General features: G+C 42.3%; 1 pseudogene; it reads left to right on the top strand.

Annotated features, from left to right (window-relative positions):
• Window positions 1-8028: 8028 nt before the first annotated feature.
• On the top strand, window positions 8029-8146 carry LOC124797003 (annotated as a pseudogene).
• Window positions 8147-10221: the final 2075 nt, after the last annotated feature.

Below are 10221 nucleotides of genomic sequence, written 5' to 3'. Positions count from 1 at the left end.
TGCATGGCTCTTGTTCATGCCATTAATTGTTTGTTCAAACGGTTCAAATGGCTCTGAGCACTATGGGACTTAACATCTGAGGTCATCAGTCCCCCAAAACTCAGACCTACTTAAACCTAACTAACCTAAGGACATCACACACATCCATGCCCGAGGCAGGATTCGAACCTGCGACCGTAGCGGTCGCGCGGTTCCAGACTGAAGCGCTTAGAACCGCTAGGCCACAGGGACGTCCCTTTTAGATTGAAACTCCTTCTAGGCCTTAAGCTGTTAAACATATGTGAATTTCGACCGAATATTAATATCTCTAATATTAATGTCATTGCATTGCCCTTAAGGTATGTGATTGTTATTCTTTATTTTATATTAAATGTTTTAAGATACGGCCTTCTGCGCTTTAAAATTGAAACTCTTCTTTCTAGGGCTTAAGCCGTTAAATTATTTGTTGGTGAGCGGCATTCAGCAGAGTTTTAATATCTCTTAAATTAATCTTCTTCTCTTGCCCTTAAGGCATAAGAGTGTTACGCTTTTGAATAGGGCCTTCAGCCCAATTTGCATGAAATGTTTTAAGATAAGGCATTCTGCCTTTTGATTGAAACTCCTGTTATTGCTTAATATGCGACCTCCAGCCTATTTATATTAAAATTAAATTGCTAAAGCCTTCAGCCGATTATATTGAAGATTTAGAAAATATTCTTGGGTGAAACGTCCAGAAGAACCTAGTATTTCAATTTTGCCTAAGCCTTGTCTTGGATTTTGAATGTGGCCTTTAGCCGATCTAAAGTCAATCAAAGGAGGTCGATTAAAATTTTGAGTGTTTTGCAACCTTGTTGTAATATTGAGTGTTGATAAATAAAGTTCGGGTGTTGAGTGCAACTGACAGGAACTCATTTTGGCCCCTTTCCACAACCTAATCCGCTCTGTCCTGCTAGCCCAGGCATTTCAAAGATGAATATTCTCTAGGTAATTTGCGTTTCATTTTAACCAAAAGCTAATTTTTCATGTGTCTCAATGCTTATGAAGTGATGTCTCCTGAACTGTGCGTCGTACAATGATATAATTTTGCAGGTAAAATCAGGAGTATATGTGGAACTGTCGGCAAACTGTATAGCGACTAATAAATTAAAATATAGTGACAGTTGATAAAGTTTGACTGCAAGAGCTATGAAAAGTAATAATCTGCAAACTCGTTTCCTATCATGATTTTTTTGAAGGAAGACACCGAGAAAAAGTTTCATAAATGTTTTAAATTAAGTGTAATGTTTGTTGGGAGTCGCTAACTATTCTTAAATATGGTATGAATTTAGTTCGGGTATTTGCACGCTGTCAGTTACCCTGCCTCAACAAAAACACACAGTTAACTGTAACATTTGTCTTATTGAGATAAACTTCAAGCGTAAGATTATACCTCTCGGTGAGTAGAACATGACAGCATATTAAATATTTAACTTCGGTAAAGTCATTTTTTTGAGTGCGTTTCTTGGTGGTTGGCTTTTTTTTTCTATGGTCGGCCAACTACTGTCACACTCGGTTTGGTTTTAATTCCTTTTGTCTGGTCTCTGTCTGTGTCTTTCTTGTCCTGTGTCGTCTTTTGTCATCTCCATTGTTTGTTTTTATTCCTTGTGGGGGTTTCAAGTTCATGGAAAAAGGGACCGATGGCCCTAGTAGTCTGGTCTCTTCAATCCCACAAACCAACCAACCTAAAGTCAATTTTTTGTTGCAGATAGGCAATTTTCAACTGACACTGGATTCTGGCCCTAGTAGTCTGGTCTCTTCAATCCCACAAACCAACCAACCTAAAGTCAATTTTTTGTTGCAGATAGGCAACTTTCAACTGACACTGGATTCTGGTATAGTCACTCAGTAGTATACGAGGGCTATTCGGAAAGAAAGGAACTATCGGTTGCGACATGGAAACTACAGTGAAAATAAAAATGGTGTTATTAGCTACAAATTCCAGTTACTTCTCCACATAGTCGCCGCTCAGACTCTGACATCTGTGGCAGCGTTGTACCAACTTTCTAATAGCCCAGTCGTAGAAGGTAGCATCCTGTTCTTCCGACAATTCTCTGTGCTGGACTACAGCTTTTTGCCTGGGCCAAAACGTTGTCGTCATAGCTGTCAGATCATCTGAGCATAGATGAAAATCAGAGGAAGCCGTCTCCTATCTCTATAGTGGTTGATCAGAAACTTCTCATCGAACACACTTCAGGAGCGTCCTCACTATCTCTTCAGTGTGCGGCCGAGAACTGTCATGAAGAAGAAACTGTTACGTAAAGTTGCACGAAATCAGACGAAATTTCTCGGCAGGTAGCCATACTTGGGGCGAGACAATATTTCCCTGGCATCTTTAAGCGCTCACTGTGCGCTCAGAACCGAGAAGAGAGAAGTGACGCTATCTACGGGCATTCTGGAGACACGGCCCAACACTTCTGTGCAAAGCTTCATCTGATTTTCACTGCGGTTTCCATTTCGCGACCGATCGTTCCTTACTTTCCGAAAAGCCGTCGTAGATTCTAGTGGTAAACCATCAGCCCTTACCGAGCGAGGTGGCGCAGTGGTTAGACACTGGACTCGCATTCGGAAGGACGACGGTTCAATCCCGCGTCCGGCCATCCTGATTTAGGTTTTCCGTGATTTCCCTAAATCACTCCAGGCAAATGCTGTGATGGTTCCTCTGAAAGGGCACGACCGTCTTCCTTCCCCATCCTTCCCTAATCCGATGAGACCGATGACCACGCTGTCTGGTCTCCTTCCCCAAACCAACCAACCAACCATCAACCCTTACCACTTTACTCCAATGAGCGGTTTCTGAAACGAGCTGTACCTCTCAACTGAAAAACATCCTCAGTATCTGAACGATTTGTTGCTCTGAAATGGTTGGTTTAATCTCTCAGTTAGCCATGCCCGCTTCGACCCAACTAGGTGACACATTGGAGCGGGAACAGAGTCAAGCACAATAACCTTGTACATGAAACTTTATATCCGTCTGATCAGCTTAACTGTAACCTTCATCATCCTGTAATGAGACGATGAAATTACCGAGCGAGGTGGCGCAGTGGTAGCACACTGGACTCGCATTCGGGAGGACGACGGTTCAATCCCGCGTCTGGCCATCCTGATTTAGGTTTTCCGTGATTTCCCTAAATTGCTCCAGGCAAATGCTGGGATGGTTCCTTTGAAAGGGCACGGCCGACTTCCTTCCCCATCCTTCCCTAATCGGACGAGACCGATGACCTCGCTGTTTGGTCTCTTCCCACAACCAATCACCACCACCACCACCACGATGAAATTCCATAGTGACACCGTGTAAGTCTGAAGTCGGTTGCTGGAACGTGTCTGCCTTTCGCCTTGTTCTGACAGGTGTGTTTATTGCTGTTAGAGGTAGTTTATACTCTAATGAAATTGAAGTAAGTACTTGTTGTTAGCGTCGGTAGACGTTACACACGACAGCCAGAATTACAAATTGGTTGTTTTTTTGCCCCTTCACCTCCTACTCAGATGATATAGTCGCTGAAAGGTTCTAGGAAAATTTTAGACATTTAGAATAGGTACCCGACTCATACAGTTAGAGTTGGCGGTGAAATTAAGCAATCCTCTATTCGTTGACGAAAATTTATATTTAAAGTCAGTGGTAACCATGAAACATCGTCAGAAATTGTGCTAAATGCATCATCCAGAAAGTATTTTGAGCAGTTAGTTCAGGAACTCACACGAAGTGTAAATGGTCGTGATAACATACTAGACCCATTAGCTACAAACAGTCCTGAGCAAGTATGAGAGCATCATTACCAATACTGGGATTACTGACTGCAAAGTCAGTTTAGCGAGGCTAAATACCCGAATATCTAAATCCACCAAATATAAGCGCCAAAAGGTAGTTTAGTATTTTTATTTCGGTGTATAGTTGCATTCGTGTTTCCAACAATTAGTAGTTTCGTTCCATTTCAGAACATCTTCAGATACATCGTAGTTGCACATCACCGTGTCAGTCACATGCGCTGTGCTCAGCCTTCATAAGACACTTTAGTGCAACTATAGATCTGAAGACATTCTAAAATGGAACTGGAAACACAAGCCCAACGCTAGAATGAAATATTAAAATAATGTCTTCACCTGACATCAAGTCAATTTTACATCATCAAAATATATCTATTTAAAAAAAAAATCAGATAAAAATTTATCTGGAACCTTGCTAAGAGGCTGTCTCGATTGCTTTCTAACTAACTAAATAAGAGTAGACCATGGCTTAGTTCCATATAAATAGTATTGATGGCAACTGAGAATTTCATACCAAGTAAATTAATAACAGACGGAGCAGATCTCCGTTGTAGACAATACAGGTACGTAACAGATCTCTGTTGTGATTCCTCTATCGGGCCAGTTCTTTGTCGCTATTTGGGGTACTGAGCAGCTAAACATAACAAAAGGCTATATACACTCACTGCAGTTCTTCTTCTTCGCGTAGTGCAGACGTTAGCAACGTGTATTTGTGTCCTGTTAGAAACAAGCAATTGGAGGATAGCAACCATAGAACTTGCCGTTAGTGGCGAGGCTTGCGTGCCTCATCGATACAGATAGCCGTACCGTAGGTGCAATCACGACGGAGGGGTATCTGTTGAGAGGCCAGACAAACGTGTGGTTCCTGAAGAGGGGCAGCAGCCTTTTCAGTAGTTGCAGGGGCAACAGTCTGGATGATTGACTGATCTGGCCTTGTAACGCTAACCAAAACGGCCTTGCTGTGCTGGTACAGCGAACGGCTGAAAGCAAGGGCAAATTACAGCCGTCCCTTACTCGGGCAGGTAGGTTAGAAAATTTAAAAAGGGAAATAGATAGGTTAAAGTTAGATATAGTGGGAATTAGTGAAGTTCGGTGGCAGGAGGAACAAGACTTCTGGTCAGGTGACTACAGGGTTATAAATACAAAATAAAATATTGGTAATGCAGGAGTAGCTTTAATAATGAATAGGAAAATAGGAATGCAAGTAAGCTACTACAAACAGCATAGTGAACGCATTATTGAAGCCAAGATAGAAACGAAGCTCTCGCTTACCACAGTAGTACAAGTTTAAATGCCAACATCTCCGCAGATGACGAAGAGATTGATGAAATGTATGATGAGGTAAAAGAAATTATTCAAATAGTGAAGGGAGACGAAAATTTAGTAGTCATTAGTGACTGGAGCTCCATAGTAGGCAAAGGAAGAGAAGGAAACGAAGTAGGTGAATATGAATTGGAAGTAAGGAATGAAAGAGGAAGCGGTCTGGTAGAGTTTTGCACAGGGCATAACTTAATCATAGCTAACATTTGGTTCAAGAATCATGAAAGAAGGTTGTATACATGGAAGAAGCCTGGAGATACTGGAAGGTCTCAGATAGATTATATAATGGTAAGACAGAGATTCAGGAACCAGGTTTTAAATTGTAAGATATTTCCAGGGGCAGATGTGGACTCTGACCACAATCTATTGGTTATGAACTGTAGATTAAAACTGATGCAACTCCAAAAAGGTGGGAATTTGAGGAGATGGGACATGGATAAACTGAAAGAACCAGAAGTTGTAGAGTGCTTCAGGGAGAGCATTAGGGAACAATTGAAAAGAATGGGGGCAAGACATACAGTAGAAGAAGAATCGGTAGATTTGAGAGACGAAATAGTGAAGATAGCAGAGGATCAAATAGGTAAAAAGACAAGGGCTAAATAGGTAAAAAGACAAGGGCTAATAGAAATCCTTGGGTAACAGAAGAGATACTGAATTTAATTGATGAAAGGAGAAAATATAAAAATGCAGTAAATGAATCAGGCAAAAAGGAATACAAACGTCTCAAAAATGAGATCAACAGAAAGTGCAAAATGGCTGAGCAGGGATGGCTGGAGGACAAATGTAAGGATATAGAGGCACATATCACTAGGAGTAAGACAGATACAGCCTACAGGAAAATTAAAGAAACTTTTGGAGAAAAGAGAACCACTTGCATGAGTATCAAGACCTCAGATGGAAACCCAGTTCTAAGCAAAGAAGGAAAAGCAGAAAGGTGAAAGGAGTATATGGAGGGTTTATACAAAAAAGATGTTCTTGAGGACAATAGTGTAGAAATGGAAGAGAATGTAGATGAAGATGAAATAGGAGATATGATACTGCGTGAAGACTTTGACAGACACTGAAAGACCTAAGTCGAAACAAGGCCCCGGGAGTAAACAACATTTCATTAGAACTACTGACACCCTTGAGAGAGCAAGGCCTAACAAAACTCTACCGTATAGTGAGCAAGATGTGCGAGACGGGCAAAATTCCCTCAGACTTCAAGAAGAATATAATAATTCCAATCCCAAAGAAAGCAGGTGTTGACAGATGCGAAAATTACCGATCTATCAGTTTAATAAACCACGGCTGCAAAATACTAACACGAATTCTTTACAGACGAATGGAAAAACTGGTAGAAGCCGGCCTCGGGGAAGATCAGTTTGGATTCCGAAGAAATGTTGAAACACGTGAGGCAATACTGACCCTACGACCTATCTTAGAAAATAGATTAAGGAAAGTCAGACCTACGTTTCTAGCATTTGTAGACTTAGAGAAAGCTTTTGACAATGTTGACTCTCTTTCAAAATCTGAAGGTGGCAGGGGTAAAATACAGGGAGCGAAAGGCTATTTACAATTTGTACAGAAACCAGATGGCAGTTATAAGAGTCGAAGGGCATAAAAGGAAAGCAGTAGTTGGGAAGGGAGTGAGGCAGGGTTGTAGCCTCTCCCCGATGTTATTCAATCTGTATATTGAGCAAGCAGTGAAGGAAACAAAAGAAAGATTCGGAGTAGGAATTAAAATCCATGGAGAAGAAATAAAAACTTTGAGGATCGTCGATGACATTGTAATTCTGTCAGCAAAGGACCTGTAACAGCAGCTGAACGGAATGGAGGATATAAGATGAACATCAACAAGTCCAAAACAAGGATAATGGAATGTAGTCGAATTAAATCTGGTGATTCTGCGGGAATTAGATTAGGAATTGAGACGCTTAAAGTAGTAAATGAGTTTTGCTATTTGGGGAGCAAAATAACTGATGATGGCCGAATTAGAGAGGATATAAAATGTAGACTGGCAATGGCAAGGAAAGCGTTTCTGAAGAAGATAAATTTGTTAACATCGGCTACAGAATTGTCAGGAAGTCGTTGCTGAGTGAAGGTAGCCATAAATGGAAGTGAAACGTGGACGATAGATAGTTTACACAAGAAGAGATTAGAAGCTTTCGAAATGTGGTACTACCGAAGAATGCTGAAGATTAGATGGGTATATCAAATAATTAATGAGGAGGTATTGAATAGAATTGGAGAGAAGATAAATTTGTGGCACAACTTGACTAGAAGAAGTTATCGGTTGGCTGGGCATACTCTGACGCATCAAGGGATCATCAATTTAGTATTGGAGTGCAGTGTGGAGGGTAAAAATCGTAGAGAGTCTCCAAGAGATGAATACACTAAACTGATTCGGAAGGATGTAGGGTTGAAATGTTAATGATTTCGTCTGAAATACCAATCTTGCTTGTGACGACAAAATGATAAGAATTACTCACGTAATGATGATGGTCCTTTCTACATTTTCTGCTTTTGCAGAATAATAGTTACTTTTATCCGATTTCTGTTTCAGTTAAATGAAACATTCCTGGATGTCTAGCTTTCTGTAGTCAACATATTTTTTGTTAAAAGCATACCGAATGTTTTCATATCTATTCAGTAGGTTAAAGACATAGATATAATGGATAAATACAATAAGAAAAACAAACTCTCCAGCAGAAGCTCAGAATTGAGCAAATATCGACCAAAAGTGGGATCGAGTGATTTAATAATAGTGAGACTGGCATCGATAGAATCAATTTGCAAAAAAGAAAGTCACCCTTAAGTAGTTACATCGTTTGATAAACTGAATAATGCAGCTGTATGCCACCATGATATTCAACAATAATATTAGTGATAAATGTCAGAATGGTTGGCGGCATTTGGAAAAATTGGAACTTTGTGGGAAGGACTATGGCCAATGGCCTTGCCGCAGTGGTAACACCGGTTCCCGTCAGATCACCGAAGTTAAGCGCCGTCGGGCTGGGCTAGCACGTGGATGGGTGGCCATCCGGTCTGCCGAGCGCTGTTGGCAAGAGAGGTGCACTCAGCCCTTGTGACGTAAACTGAGAAGCTACTTGATTGAGAAGAAGCGGCTCCGGTCTCGGAAACTGACGTACGGCCGAGAGAGCGGTGTGCTGACCACATGCCCCTCCATATCCGCATCCAGGGACGCCTGTGGGCTAATGATGACACGGCGGCCGGTCGGTACCGTTGGGCCTTCATGGCCTGTTCTGGAGGAGTTAAGTTTTAGTTTGGTAAGGACTATGGGACCGAATTGCTGAGGTCATCGGTCCATAGGCTTACGCACTACTTAATCTGACTTAAACTAACTGACGCTAAGGACAACACAACACACACCCATGCCCGAGGGAGGGCTCGAACCTCTGGCGGGGGGAGCCGCGGGAACCGTGACGAGACGCCTCAAACCGCACGGCTTCCACGCGCGGCGGAATTTGGAAACCACACCCAGTGTTACGGGTTTTGAAGCATGCAATAATTTTCAGTGTACAAAAGTACAATACAACAAGTAAATAATATTTATTTACCATGAGAACCGAAACCTTAAAGGCCGATTTGTGTGATAAATGCTGTAGCCGAAGTACAGGAAAAGCTCCTGTGCCGCCGCCTGAGGGACCACAGACAGGTAATGGGCATGAGTCCCCTGCAGTACGGTTGCCGGAAAGGGAAATCCACCGAGGGAGCGATAAATTACGGCAGGGAATGTTGTGAACGCGTCAGACGGCAAGTGTTTTATAGACATGATGGTTGGTATAGCTGGAGCGTTTGATAGTTGGTGGTGGCCTGCCCTGTTAAAAGACTGAAACAGATGGACTGTCCCAGGTGTCTCTATAAAAGTCTTCGAAATAATTGCAATTAGAATGTCCTAGAAACAAAATTGTGAAAGACGTCTCCAAAGGCTGCCAACATTGCTCCGTTTGGATAAAGAGTTCTGAGATGTCGACATACAATCGTTACTGAAGTAGAATAAAATTTTCACTCTGCAGCGGAGTGTGCACTGATATGAAACTTCCTGGCGGATTAAAACTGTGTGCCGGACCGAGACTCGAACTCGGGACCTTTGCCTTTCGCAGGCAAGTGCTCTACCAACTGAGCTACCCAAGCACGACTCACGCCCCGTCCTCACAGCTTCACTTCTGCCAGTACCTCGTCTCCTACAGGTAGCTCAGTTGCTAGAGCACTTGCCAGCGAAAGCAAAGGTCTCGAGTTCGAGTCTCGGTCCGGCACACAGTTTTAATCTGCCAGGAAGTTTCATATCAGCGCACACTCCGCTGTAGAGTAAAAATTTCATTCTAGAAACATCCCCCAGGCTGTGGCTAAGCCTTGTCTCCGCAATATCCTTTCTTTCAGGTGTGCTAGTTCTGCAAGGTTCGCAGGAGAGCTTCTGTAAAGTTTGGAAAGTAGGAGACGAGGTACTGGCAGAAGTAAAGCTGTGAGAACGGGGCGTGAGTCGTGCTTGGGTAGCTCAGTTGGCAGAGCACTTGCCCGCGAAAGGCAAAGGTCCCGAGTTCGAGTCTTGGTCCGGCACACAGTTTAATCTGCCATTACTGAAGTAGCTTCAGAGTGTAACAACACTAGAGGTCGCATCGCCTAAGCAGATGCTTTCTTAATCGTAGCATCTGCTAATTCAAGGACTAACTTAGAGGAAAACAGTAGGTTAGTTCTTGAAAACCTAAGAGAACGATGCGTGGAAAACAAACTAACGATAGCAGTGCACAATATAGTTTATACTGTATGTTACTAAAAGGAACATTATCAAGAACGAGAAATCGCACAATCAGAATTAATGACCGACTTGTGAAAAGAAAAGAAATATATAGGTACTTTGGAATTAACATCGATGAAAAGCAAAATTTTCATGCACATGTAGAAATCGTCTGCCACAAAAACATTATGATTATAAATAAAATGGCGATAAATGGTCTAAGAAGTTTTCAGCTGTCACTAAGTGCAGTAAGAACCGAGAGATTGGGCTCATAGGGCCAGAATGGTAAGGACAGCACACGCTCTACGACGAGCATGCATGGGCTTACTCCTGCGCCTGACAGGCTGACCGACTGAGGCGCTACAGGTGATACTGGGCTTGCT

Source organism: Schistocerca piceifrons, chromosome 4 (genome assembly GCF_021461385.2).
Source record: "Schistocerca piceifrons isolate TAMUIC-IGC-003096 chromosome 4, iqSchPice1.1, whole genome shotgun sequence".
Classification (NCBI taxonomy): Eukaryota; Metazoa; Arthropoda; class Insecta; order Orthoptera; family Acrididae; genus Schistocerca; species Schistocerca piceifrons.
This window is presented reverse-complemented; position numbering and strand designations above follow the sequence as displayed.